This window comes from Caretta caretta, chromosome 8 (assembly GCF_965140235.1).
Source record: "Caretta caretta isolate rCarCar2 chromosome 8, rCarCar1.hap1, whole genome shotgun sequence".
NCBI lineage: Eukaryota > Metazoa > Chordata > Testudines > Cheloniidae > Caretta > Caretta caretta.
This window is the reverse complement of record NC_134213.1, coordinates 98,065,174-98,079,946: the sequence shown is the minus strand read 5'-3', so window position 1 is coordinate 98,079,946 and position 14,773 is coordinate 98,065,174.

Here is a 14,773-nt window from a genome sequence, read left to right as displayed (position 1 = left end):
TCATGCATTAATTTCATGCATCCTGGCAACATGCACATAATCTTATTACATTTGCCGGTATGGGATGCATCAGTAGAATGGCTGCTGGACTTTCTTTTTTTTTTTTTAATTCATTCGATGAAAAGAACATGAGTACAGGTGTAGTAACAAAAGTCAATGCAAACAAACAAAACCTTCACTCTTAACATACTGTGAGGATAAATAATATCATGTATGTAAGCCAGAGAAGTAAGAAAGTGAAAGGGAGAGTAGTCAGCATTTTCCAGGTAGCAGACAGAGGATAGAGAAATGTCCCTTGGATTTAACTAAGAAGAAATAATTAGTGACTTTAATAATTTTCAGGGTATTTCTTGCTTCTGATGTAAAATACTTGCTATCATCAATGGATCTTTGGGAGGACAGACATTTGCAAACTGTTCTTTTTAACACTAGTTTCCATTCTGATTGCCCCTGGTTTGTATGGATCTTAAATAGTGTGCACCTTTTCTTCTTCACCTGTGGGGTTTTGTGGAGGGAGGGGAGGTTGTTGTGTATTTGGTTGTCGTGGTAATAGAACCTTGTTGTTGCTATGGCAACTGAGTTAGATTATTAGGGGATAGCCCAGCCAGTTTTGGCTGGTTTTGGTCAGTTCAGTGTGTGGCAATAAATGGCTGCTTTTAAAGGTTACAGCCTGGGCCAGCTCTCGGCACCAGCTAAGGAAGCTGGTGCCTGGGGTGGTGCTGCTGAAGGGGCGGCATTCCGGCTGTTCTTGGGGTGGCACTCCAGCAGCAGCCCTGGCGGCAATTCGATGGTAGCACCTCTCCGTTGTCTCCCGCGGCGGCATATTCGGCAGTTAGGGGTTTTTTTTTGCTGCTTGGGGTGGCAAAAACGTAGAGCTGGCCCTGATTACAGCTCTCTGTGTCTCAAGTGATTTCTTCCTAAAATTGCTGCCCCGAAGGATACAACAGAGGTTACTCCATTTTTCTGTAACTGCTCTTTCCTTTGTGTCTCTGATTTGCACCAGTTCTTCAAGCACTCATTTCTCACCAGCCCATCTCTTCCATTAGCCAGCATTTTCAATTAAGACTTTGCTCACTCTATCTATGCCTGTCTGTGAGAGGGATTTTTTTATGAATTGCTACAAAAGGAAGACAGTTTCTAAGAGCAACACTTAAATTCAGTCAGTCACTCTACATAACTCTTACTTTGTGGGTATTGGAATTGGATGGAAGAAGTTTGAGTGCACTTTTGTATTTTCCTTTGCAATTGATTTTTGGAGCTTGACATATGTATTTTCATAAGTATTTGAAGCTTTGGAGAAAATGTATAAGGAGAGGAGAATGGAAAAACTATTAGAAAGACCTAGCTGTGTGAGAAGAGATCTCTGTCACTGGTCTTTTTCCTCTATACCAGATTCTGCCCCTTGTATTCCACTAAATAATACCTTAAGTCCTACCGAATGTTAGGATGGCAGAATTGGGCCCAGAGTTTGCTCTTTTGCCTTTCAGTTAAGTGAATTTCCAGAGCAGAAAAGACATTAAAAGTTCTCCTGAAATCAGAGTAAGGAACATAGAACGTTTTTTAAATTCTCTCATTTATCAAGCTGTACAGATAAAAAATTAAAAATGAAAACCAACCACTGGTTTGCAAAGTTATCATAAATCTTGTTGTAGTTTAAGATCAGAGAAGTGAAGAAGTAATGTTTATCCTTGACATTTTCACGCACAGTTCTAGAAAGTCTTTATTCAATAGGTAAAAGGAATGAGCAAGTGATTGTTTGTCACAGCAAAGATCTCCTGTTCCCAGGGAGACATTCAATCAAACTGAGCTTCAGCTCTACTTCCCCTAGACTGCAGAAGAATTAATGCAATAATGTTTGCAGCATAAAACTAGACAGGAGCCTATAAAAATCTTGAATCCAGATGAAAAATATTGTATCTAGAAGGGTTTGACATCTGTTGAGTTGTTTAAAAATACTGTTACCTCTTTTGACCAAAGTGGTTAGCCAAAGTTTGGGTTATTTCCATTAGGGGGAGAAATTGAGGATGGAGTCTGGCATCTTTGATTCAATCTTGTTAATTTGCAAAGAGTGTACCAAGTCCTGGTCCTCTGAACACTGCAGGAATCAAACAGCAGGAGAAGGTTTCTTTGCCCACAGCTCAAAGCTTCTTTCAATCAGCACTTGACACAAAAAGTTCTCTCTCCAAGCTTTTCTCAGGGCCATTCTGCCGGTTCCTGTTTAGGCAGTGTCAAGATGTTCAGGTTTATTTTTAACTTCTTTCTCCCACACAGGCACTCAAACAATACGCAGCAAAAACCTTCACCCGAAGAGTTCTAATTCCTGAATGGACTCACATATGTCTTTCTTTTGGGGGGTGACATGTGCCTGTGTTTTAGTTTGAGGCCCCTTTTGTTTCTGATATTTATCCTGAGGAAGGGCAGCTGCAACATTCAACAGTTTCAACAGTAAGGTTTAACCCAGTCTATAATAACACTTACCCAACTTGTCTCCTGGCTGTATGTGCTCCTGTAGAACAGCAGTAGGATTGAGAAGTCTATTACATATTGATTAAGAGACTAGAACTGATTCATGGCAATATCACAAGGTCAGCTGTTCTTGTGAGATCTTTCCTGTCTTAGGCCATATCCCAACCAGATGTGGAAAATTAATTCATTAATGCTCATAAAGTGGAGATCCTCAGGTGGAAGTAACCATACAAGTTCACACTCTTACATGATGAGCTGCTTACGCATATTCCTTCTTCAGGCAAACTCCTATCAACAGGAGTAAGGGCCTCAGGATTTGGGCCATTATTTTTAACGACAAGGATATTGATTATTAATTAGTGATGGGCTTGTACTAAAAACCTAGTTCTGAATATACCAGAGTTTTGGGATAAAGGGAATGGGGCTGGAATCCAAACTCAAATCCAAATTTCACTGCTATCACCTAGCTGTATAAGGTGCTGAACCAACCCTCACCATCTAAGTTTATCATCTGGATCCAAGTTTTGCAACTCAGGCTCAATTGTACTATTATCTGACAGGGTTGTTGTAGCTGTCTGAAGCATTCCCAGAATCCATTAAAGGCTGACAGGTACATTGGGTTGAAGGCTGTCTAAGGTAAAGTGCTCAGGAAGGATAAAAAGTTAGAGTTATCCATATGTGTTCAACAATAAGGATCAAATGTTCTCCTGACCTTATAGTCCAGGAAGCCTTTTATATGCTGCCTTTTTGACATGCTGCTCTACCATTCCAGCAATTTTTTCTGACTTCTAGCATGTGAGGAGCATAGCCTTGGCCATTAGGCCATGCCCCATTGTACCTGGTTTATTTGGGCATACAGTTATAATCATTAAGATAAAGACATCTGGTTTCAGTTCAACAGCAGTTTTAAATACCCTGTCAATTGTGATGCCTCTTTTCTGACCTGAGAGATGAGCATTCCCTAAATACAACCTTGGGGGTCTCCTGATGAAATTGGCAACACCCGCACATACTAGCATCTGTCAGCTCCACTATATACATCCTAGACTGGATCCAGTGAAGCAGAATAATGATTTTTGGTGCAGTGAGTGTGCCTCTCTGCACACACATAGAGATGCTTTTTTAATACATTCATCCCTATTCTTCATAGCCCTGACATCCAGTTTAATCGTGAAGCCTCTACCCAACATAGCCTCTTAGGACAGTAAGATTAATTCTTAAGCCTACCTCAGAAGACTAAATCTTAGGTTCTGATCTACTGGAGTCCACCAAGAATCTGAGTAGGTGGTAACTCACTCTCTCTGATTTGGTACTGAACTGATACACTGGCATAGATGTGAGGAGGTATGTGCAAGTGGAAGTTCTGTCTTTCTGTCGAGTATTAAATCGGCCAGGGCCAGCTTAGGGATGGGTGTGAGAACAGTGTGGTCACATATGGATCCTACCTGCTTGTAGAGACCCCATGGTGACCAAAGTGTCAGAGCTGGGAGCATCAGCAATAAAATACATTTTTCTTTTTTAAACAATAAGACAGCAGGGATGAGAGCATTGTGAAGAGAGAGGTGAGCAACAGTAGATTCCTTATTGGGAAGAGGGGAGGAGGGATTGAAGAAATGCACCCACTGGGCAATTCTTGCATGTCCTTTAAAAATATATAAGACCAGCATTGAAACCAATGTCCTGATGGCTCATTACTGCTGTTATTTAATATCTATACTGGTGCTTTCCAGAGAGGATAAAGTCAAAGCCCCAAAGAATTCTTCTTTAGGTTGTATACAACGTGGTGCAGAGAGAGATGACATCACAGGAGTGAGAGGAGTGAGGCCTGGGCTTACTTTCTCATTTTTGGTCTTGTTTTTTTATTTTAGTATAATTTAGATTTCCTTGAGTTGATGTATGTGGAGGGGTTGAGGGAGGGGCATTGTTCAGAAGCTGTGGAAAGGCCATTAAAGATTGCAGGGTATTGTTTACAAAACTAAGGATGATACCCACACAGTCCTGGCCAAATGGTTATTTTGTGTAATTACATTCAACCTAACTACATTCCCGCCACACTTTCAGTTAGATACAGCACTCCTCATTTCTGATTGACTGGAATATGGGCAGAAGCACTTCACCTTTAGAGAGGAAACTTGGAGCTTATAGTAAGTTATATGTTCACCACTTCATGCTCCGTTAAAATGTGAAGCAAGAGAGAAAGCTGGTCACTGCCAGAGTGCTGTCTTGCGTAAAATATAACTGCCATATATGCTTATATCTATAACAGGCATCTATCTACTGCCAATCATTGCAGTATCTAGGCACATCTTAGCCTATCCACACTTTCACTGGCTATCAGTCAATAGGAGGAATCAATGAGCCTGACTATCTTTTGTTGTGCAGAGTATGCATGGTGGAAAACAGATGTGCTAAACACTGTGCAAGAAAAGTGGAGCCCAGGATACACCCTAATGGGACTGGCGTGACATAGTAGCTGTGACAACAGGAAGTGCATGATTCCAAAATAAAGGATCCGAAGCATTGGCCCCAGAGACATAGGAGCAGTCACATTTGGTTTCTGGGGGCTGTGGAGACCTCATCTGTGATGTCCCATAGTAACCAAGTTTGGTCAGTTGTTTACTGTTTTTGAAATGGATGTTCTTTCAGCTGCTATGAATGGTTGTGATTAGTCACTGTGCCCTCCTACAGGTAAATAGCTATATAGCTATCCTTCAGCCTCATGGCTCAGATGAACATATTCAGAGGGCAGCTAAACACAGCAAAACTGTGCAGGAAGCTGCAGCGCTGGTGGAAAATAACCTGGCCAAGTTTGCAGAGCTGCACAATTCTATATTTTAATAGCAAATAATTTAGTGCCTCAAAATATCCACATGCCCAATTGCAGATAAATGCCCATTGGAGAAAGTGGGTTCACCAATTAAGGGCCATAACAATCTTAATGTTGTGAGTTGGGTGAAACATCATTGAAACTGGTGAGTGTAACAGCCACCCTGGACATAAATGTAAGAAACAATAAGGGCATCAAACCAAGACACTGCCCCAAATGAAGGCCTGCATGTCTGTTCAGGAATATGAATTATATGGGCAAAGGGGTTTTACTGGGTACTGTTTTGAGTAGAGAATGTATATGAAAGAGAGAGTAGAAGGAACATCAAAGAGAAAACACAGGGAAGACAACTGAAAGCCACACAGAGCCTGAACAAGCATTAGGAGCGTGGCCCTGAGAGAAGTCTAGAGAGAGTCTTTCGGCAGAGTGCTGGCTAAAAGAGGCTTGGAGCTGTGAGTAAAGAAACTGTCTCCTGCGGTTTGATTCCTGCTGTGTTCAGCTGAACAGGACTTTGTACATTCTTTGTGAATAAACAGGATAAGTAAACCAAAGATACTGACGCCTTCAATCTCTCCTCCTAACAGAAACAACTTGCAGAGCCCAAACTTTGGCTAACTGCTCCAGTGAAAAGGGGTAAAATAGGGATATCCAGTCCAATGACACAAACTTGCATTTGGTGCCAATTTCAGGCTTTGTCTTGAAATGTGAGTAACACTGTTACTCTTACGCTATGGTAACAAGCGGTCAGCTTTGCTGTTTGTTCCCCAGCCTCATAGAATCATAGAATATCAGGGTTGGAAGGGACATCAGGAGATCATCTTGTCCAACCCCCTGCTCAAAGCAGGACCAATCCCCAATTTTTGGCCCTGTCAAGGTTCCTTCTCCACTCTGAACTCTAGGGTACAGATGTGGGGACCTGCATGAAAGATCCCCTAAGCTTATTCTTACCAGCTTAGGTTAAAAACGTCCCCAAGGTACAAACTTTGCCTTGTCCTTTAACCGTATGCTGCCACCACCAAGCGTTTTAAACAAAGAATAGGGAAAGAGCCCACTTGGAGATGTCTTCCCCCAAAATATCCCCCCAAGCCCTACACCCCCTTTCCTGGGGAAGGCTTGATAAGAATCCTCACCAAATTGTACAGGTGAACACAGACCCAAACCCTTGGATCTTAAGAACAATGAAAAATCAATCAGGTTCTTAAAAGAAGAATTTTAATTAAAGAAAAGGTAAAAGAATCACCTCTGTAAAATCAGGATGGTAAATACCTTACAGGGTAATCAGATTCAAAACATAGAGAATCCCTCTAGGCAAAACCTTAAGTTACAAAAAGACACAAAAACAGGAATATACATTCCATCCAGCACAGCTTATTTTACCAGCCATTAAACAAAAGGAAATCTAACACATTTCTAGCTAGATTACTTACTAACTTTACAGGAGTTGTAAGTCTGCATTCCTGATCTGTTCCCGGCAAAAGCATCCCACTGACAGACCAACCCTTTGTTCCCCCCCTCCAGATTTGAAAGTATCTTGTCCTCTCGTTGGTCATTTTGGGTCAGGTGCCAGCTAGGTTACCTTACCGTCTTAACCCTTTAAAGGTGAAAGGGTTTTGCTTCTGGCCAGGAGAGATTTTATAGCACTGTATACAGAAAGGTGGTTACCCTTCCCTTTATATTTATGACAGCCCCATATCCCTAAATGGTCCCCTCAAGGATTGAACTCACAACCCTGGGTTTAGTAGGCCAATGCTCAAACCACTGAGCTATCCCACCCCCCTCAAAGGTGCTTGATTCACCAGTAATCACCATCCAATTCATTTCAACTGTGGGACCAGTGTATATATGAGCCCATGGAGAACAGAACAAGTTAGAACTGCTGAGTCAAGAGAGCTGCACCTGCTTTTCCCACTATGGCTTGTTCGATTCTGTGCTCTCTTTATTGTCTTTTCTTATGCATGTTTTTAGCAGGACCATTTTTGCTCTAAACATGTCTCCCTTTCCTTTCACCATGTCACCTTTTCTTACAGCCTTTCTACTTATGTACCACCTGAATTTCTGCTCCTGCATGCCACTAACCTTTCATGGGATCATGACAGCACCCTGGTTTCTGGATATTGTCTCCTGCCCTCTTACACATGAAAATAACACGCTTTACCTCCAAATGATCAAGACAAATTTTTTTTTTCCATCCGTATGGATCAAGCCCAACAGCTGTCCCTTCAGCTACACCAGTGAATGGTCAGTCTAGTGCTAACATGAAGGGCAGGTCACAGCATACTCTGCAGACATTTGTTAGATATAATTAGTATCTCTCAACAATTCTTTTGGCTGCCAGATCAGAGCATCCCACTTCTTTTTGTATTAAGGAATTTAAATAATTGTTTTCATTTTTGGAATGAGAATGGTTTGGTCTCCTCTTGAGATCTTTTTCATTTGCTATCAAATGTCCCATGAAGCACCATTTCAAGAAAGTCTTTTCAAAATGACATTTGTTTGCCCTGCTCTTTGCAGTCCTGCCATAGAGCCTGAGTCAGGGACAGTTTAAATTAATATTGTATTGAGGAAACTGAGTGCAGTTCTCTTTCTCTAGTCAAATGTCTGCAGCAAAGTAATGTCCTCCCACATTCATGAAACACAACAAAGGGACCCTGATTCAGAGGGAAAGATGGGGTTTACAATTTCCATGGAAACTTAATAACAGCGTGATGAAAGGATTGACACAGAAGCATGAGGGCAGGCCCATATACTGAGCAATCATTATAGGATCTGAGGAGAATGCTCAGAATACATGCCAGAACATTTGGCAAGATGACAGAATGCTGAAAGTTGGACCACTAATACCACAGTGATGATTCCTGTTTGCTGGTCAGTTCCCCAACTGTGACCTATAAATTCTGTGGCACAGCAAGTCCAAATATTTACACCACGTACGCATATTTTAGAAAAAAATGGACATGATTTATAACTAGAACATACCTATTATTTTATATTCTTTTTTCTTTAAATGCTTTCAGCTGCTGCTTATAGGATGGATATAAACGCTTGAATCCTCCCTCTAATATTAATTCAGTTCTCCACTTTCATCACCACAAACCCCTTCCCACTATGAAGTTCTGGGAAGGCTGATATTTCTACAGCCTTAAAGGCCCAAACCTGCATGATTTATAAATGATAAAGCCAGAAGGGATCATTATGATAATCTAGTTGGATTCTTGCCTAATGCAGACCTTAGGACTTCCCCCGAATTTAATTTCTATTGGAACTAGAGCATATCTTTTAGAAAAACATCCAGTCTTGATTTTAAAAGTCCCAGCAATGGAGAATCCACCACAATGGAGGTGACCCATTGCGGGAGCACACATGGTCACGTGCCACCCCAGATTTCTTGGGCCACCTCTTGCCAAGATGTCCAACAGCGAGGAGGCAGCAGCTCCCCATGGCAGCGGCACTCAGTGTGTGTTCATGCAGTATGGGGAGGGAGGAAGCAGCAGGATGCTGGCTGTGGGCTGAGTTCCCCCACCCTGCTCCGTGGGGTGGCATCTCCTTCCCGGCTGCTGGAGTCTCTGTTTCCCTCTGCTTTCTTTGCAGACCACCTGCTGAGGTGAGTCAGGGGGTGCATCTTCGAGCTTGGGAAGAGGAGCTTCTTAAAGTACAGGTGTTCTCTACAGCCAAGGATCATTGCATCTAGATTGTTTTATAAATTGGTGTGGCGCTCTGGTGCTTGAGGACCTGCACTTGGTATTGTTGGCAAATGCATTGTGTGTAAATGTCAACAAATAAAAACAGTTTTTAAAATAATTTGAACGTTTATCACCCATTGTGATGGGGTGGACTAGGTCCAGAGGCCCCCTGCTGGAGGTCTCATGACCCTGCCACACCCTGCCCCCAAAAAGGGCAATGGAGAGGTCCTCCAAGCTGCCTAGAGTGGCTGTATGGGACCCAGCCAATCAGAAGGGGGTGCAGGGAGCAGCCAATCAGGGTCTAGCATGCTAATATAAGAAGAACTGTAGGGCTACAGTGAGATCAGTTCCTTGTTAGAGCTGTAAGAGAGTGGATGGTATGCCTGGCAGGCTGAGGGAGTTTCAGGACCTCAGACAGAGTGGTGCTGGTAAAGGCTGGGGGAACGTGGAGGTACTCTGGGCTGGTTGCTGGGACTCAACCAGGACAAGGCCCTCAAGTAAGGGTGAAGAATGTGCTGGAGCCATGGGGAAGTGGCCCAGGGAATTGTAGCACTGATGTAGTTTATGTAAAGGGATGTGGCAGATGGCTGCTATCTATAGGGTCCATGGGCTGGGACATGGAGTAGAGGGTGGACCTGGGTTCCCTCCACCAGGAAAGTGGCCTGGATTCTGATACATTCCAGAAAGGGAACTGAACTCTTTTAGTGGCCCAGCTGAAGAGCTGATACCAGAGATGTGAAGAGTCTCCAGGAAGGGGGCTGTGGGGGATGTGGCCCTACACCAGGGCTGGGACTGCTTGATGAGCAGGGACAATTCAAGGGAGCCCAGAAGGGGCTGAGGGGCAATTCAGATTGGGTATAGCAATAGGCCCTGTTGGACTGATTGAGGAGTGAGCCCAGGGATAGGGCTGCAGAAAGAGACTTAAGCCTGGTTGGACTTGTATGCCTGAAGTGGTTTGATTTTTATCTCCAGTACAGACTGTGTGACTTAGCTGGGTCTCTGAAGGCTCACCACAAATGCTGGAGAGACAGTGCAGGCACACACTCAGCCAAGGGGGTACTTGTGAGAGATGAGTGTGTAATGCCAACAGACCCTGGTTGTCAGCAGGCGGGATTGAACTGGGGACCTCTGGAGCTTAGGCATGAGCCTCTACTGCATGACCTAAAAGCCAGCTGGCTGTTAGCTAAGGCTGTAGAGCAGATTCATTTTATCTCTCTCTATGTGGTCTTGGTGCCACTAGATGGGACAGAACACCACATCCAGGAGGTGTGTGAGTTAAAAAGTACACCCATGTAAAACCTAAGTAAAAGAGTTGAGTGCAGATGACCTACTTGGGAATGGGGATAGAACATCCTACAGGAACATGTCCTCAAAGATTTAGGAACATTATTGCTTCTACCTGAGAGCTTAGTCCTACTGTCTTTACTTGGGCAAAACTGTTGATTTCAGTGGGAATTTTACAGGAGTAAAGGCTGCAAGCCACAAAATAAAGTAAGATTCAGTCTTTGCCATACAGAGCTGAACATTTCCACGGTACATATTTATATTGCAGTGCCCAGAGGCCCTGCTCAGGATTGGGCCCTCATTGTGCTAGGCTCTGTAAAACCTGAACGAAGCCTTAGGGCATGATTCTCATTGCATTAAAATGTGTTAAGGCACTACAACTGTTTAAATGGGTGTGAATATAATTCACTGTGCATAATTTACTCAGCCCAGACTAGATAAATGGATGGATAAATAGAGAGGGTACCCCACTATATAATTTCTTCTGTTTGTTTTTATCCAGTCCCCCATTCTTTTCTGACCCCTCAACCTTCAGGTACAGTTTGATCATATTTTTCTCAAACAGCTCTACCATGGACATTCTCCTTTGATTTACATCCATGCAAACTCTTTCACTGTGAGGCAATCACCAGGCTATAGCTGAGGAGGGCAGAATGTGACCCACTGTGTGATTAAAAAGTGAGTAGAGTTGCTTTGCTTTTAATCCTCTTCACAGGCTGAGCAGTGCAGCGTGCTGTGCTTTCCCTTTGCAATTTACAACAAGAAATAGGCATCTGTATTTGCTGCTTTATAATTCAATAATCCATGAATAGAAAGAACATCATAAATCCCCATTGCCAGAAATTCATCTGTCATTCTCAGTAACATGACCAAGTAGATGAGAAGTGTTCCACGCTCCAAAGACTACAAGCAACTTTCTGAAAGAAAATTCCCCAGAGTTGTTATGCTAAAGGTCTACAGTTAGTCTTCCAGGTTATATCTGCTTTCCAGTCTTATACTATCTTGGATTCAGCTTAATGAACAGTTACTGAATCAGAGAAATAAGCGTTGCTCTCATTCTTAAACATCAAAAGACTAGTAAAAGCACCTTATCTTTACCACCATATTCCCCAAGACAACATTGCTGCTTCTGTACATAGTGCCTTCCAAGGAAGGCAAGCCAAGTGTGAAGCTTGGATTTCATCTCTGTGCAATATTGTTGGCTGTTTCCTATTGAGTCAGATGTCTTTGCTTACTGCTGGATACCATTTATTTCCCTTGTTATGTTGCCATTGCAGTGGACAGACTGCACAAGGCTGTTCTGCATTCTGATAAAGGAAGTTGTCTTGGGCTTTCCCAGAGAGCAAAACTTAGTTGACTCTGAAAAGTGTAACTTCCTTGACTAAGCTTCTTAGTTAGGGTGTGATCTCATTAAAGTGCCATAATGTATGTGCTTGACGGGTCTACAGGGAAAAATGGCTAAAATGAAAGCATCTTGGATCCAGTCCTGGAGGTTTGCCTAAGGCGAAACTCCAACTGAAGTAAATGGGAGATTTGCTTGAGTCCAAGATCAAGACCCTTGTTTGTAAATGCACCCCAGAACCACTGTGGAAAGAGAGATAATCAGCTGCAAGATGTGTAATTATTGCTATATTCTAGTTAATGTATCTGTGTATATTGCTTTTCATATCTGCACAGTGTCTAAGGCAGTATCCGTCTGCCTTTGTGTTGCTTATCTACTGTACAAATTTACCTACTGGCTACAGTAAGTCATTTATACAACACAATAAAATAGACCTACAAATACAACACAAAATTATATCTATCCCAAGGACATTCGTTTGACACATTCGTTGGGATATTTTTAGAATAGGGAAAAACATTTATAGAACATTCCGGTTGGTCATTGCAGGGATCCCATTTTCCACATAGTTTATATGGCTGTTTCTTGTCTTATTGACTAGCTTCTCATTTGTGTTATAGTTTAAACCTTCAGTGATTCAGTCTTGGAGCCTGGGTAGATTTGGGAATTTCCATCCCCTTGAGTGGTGAATCTGTTTTGTTAACGGGGCAGTGACAGTCCAACTCTTGCAGTGAGAGTCTAAGGTTCAGAGTTGTGGACCTAGTGGTTAATTTTCTACTTTTATAGGGAGTTGATGATCCAGCTTAGGATGACAAGACCGTGCCAGTATTAGGGGCTTTGTCTTATAGGAAACTATATATCCCTAACCCCCCAACCCTGCCCCAAAAAAGCGTGTCCCAATTTTTCACACTGCTATCTGGTCACCCTAATCCAGGTGCTGTTCTTTTCAATACGTGGTTGCCATTTACATTCCACAAAACCTATTCTTTTTTGTTCATTTCATTGTCCTTCCACCTTAAGAACCAACTAAGTTGGTGGTTTTGCGAAAACTGTACATGTTTTAAGTCTATTTTGCAGACCTACCAATTTAACAAGGTATTCTATGCTTTAACTGATGTTTGAGTCTTCTGTATTTCCAGGCACAACCAGCAACTAAGTACTTTTAGTCTGAAAGACCCCTTGGGTTTTTTTGCTCTGTTCATCTAAAACAAGAAAGAACACAAGTAACGACTCCATGAGAGATTGCATCCTGTACGTCCTCTCCCCCCCTGGATGGTATAATAAAATAAACCCAAAATGGCTGCTTGTCTCAGCAACTTGCAGAGTCCTTAGATTTAAAGGTAAGGTATGCTGCGGGGGGGAAAAAAGGAATAAAAGCTACATGGCTAAATACACCCTAGTGTTATTTGTTTCATTGTGTTAACTTTTCATGTTGCAGAAAGCTTTTACTCTATTATAGCAAAGCATTTTGGGACATTGACATAAAATGTACTCTCAATGTAATTTTTTGAAATATAAGCTTATTCTGTGCCTTTCATATGCACTTCAGTGGCATGACTCCTTAGCTTCCTCTGCTACCAAGCCCTTTATTTTGATGCTCATATGGAATTGGCAAGGTCAAAAAAGAACTTCACCAAAACAAGCTGAAAAACTTACCTCCAGATATAATCTTGCTAAGGTCCATAGTCTATTTGATACACATTTGTGACCTAATGATCGATAGCAGTTTCAGGGGGCAGTGATGCAGCTGGTGTCACTCTAATTTATTCTTAACATGATTGAGGCTAATGTTGTGTATTCAATTAACCGAACAAGTGCAGAATGGGTGAAGTGGCACAATGCAGCAGAGAAGTTATTGCTACTTATCAAGAGCTGTTTGATTATTAGAGGGAAATAAATGATCAGAAGACAACACATCAAAGAAAGATTGTGCATTACTCTACAGTATAAACAGTTTTAATTTTTCTTATCCCATTCAACTTTTACTACTACTACCTCCTGGGCCATGATGTGGCTACCATATCTCCCCACTAATATACTAAATAAATGTCAGAAAAATCATCCAAAGCCAGTTTTTCTTTTGGTGTTTTCTAGGTGGTAAACAGAGATCGGGGGCTTGTAGTTGTAGCCTGGGCTGTAAGACTCTCATATCTGGCTCCCACATTGATATGTTGTATGACCTTGGATGAGTAACTCAATCTCTCAGAACCTTAATTTCCACATCTAGATAATGAAGACAATATTTCCCTTTCAGAAGTGCTCCAAGATTTTTGTAAAGCACTTTGTACTTCTGCCGTGCCTTCCATTCAAGAAACTCAAAGTATTTTATTATTATAAAAGGCTCTAGTGGTGGGAGAGCTGAAAAAAATGAATTTGAATGCTCTAACTGCCTGATCTATCAAGGATCCAGGGAGCAGGAATATGGGAATGTAACCCAGGCTATATCTAATTCATGTAAACACACTCACACGCTCTTGCCATGGCATAGTGTGGATGTAAAGGACTATCTGTTGGAAGAGTCTAGGCCACTGGAACAAGTAATCTATGAACAGTATGCGTAAGTCTGGGGTCCATTCGTACTTGAAAAAATATAGGCCCAATCATGGCATTTGGTGCACGTTCAAGTAGTGGGGCTAGCACTGATGCTCTCCATGGGCAAGTGGTAGATAATGTTTTTCCTTCTGTCATTACAGAGCCAGTGCTCTAGCCTGGGCCTAGAGGTGGCACTGAGATGCTGTCTTTTCGGGTGGGGAGGATGGACATAAAACTGAGCTGACTTTTTGTGGTTATTAGAGAGACTCCTATAAAAAGGGAACATTTTGCAAGACTAGGGCTAGCCTTAATTAAAGTCTGAGCATGATGTAGTTGCCCACTACCTAAATTCTTCTTACTTTCCACTGGATGTGTTTTTCCATTTCCTGTCCTAAACTGTTGTGTATGTGCTTAAATAGTGTTCCACCCTAGAAACACTAGGCTGCACTTCAGTGATAAATGTATTCTGAGTACAGTTTGTATTCAGTTTGTGAAGTGATCTTCAGACCAAAGGACTCCCAACTGATACAGAAATGTACAGGGTTTTCTTTTGATTTCTTTGTTTTAATTTACAGAAAGTCTTAGAAGTTGCTAAATAAAACCTTCTAGGGTACATATTCAGCACCATACTTGAGTTTTCCC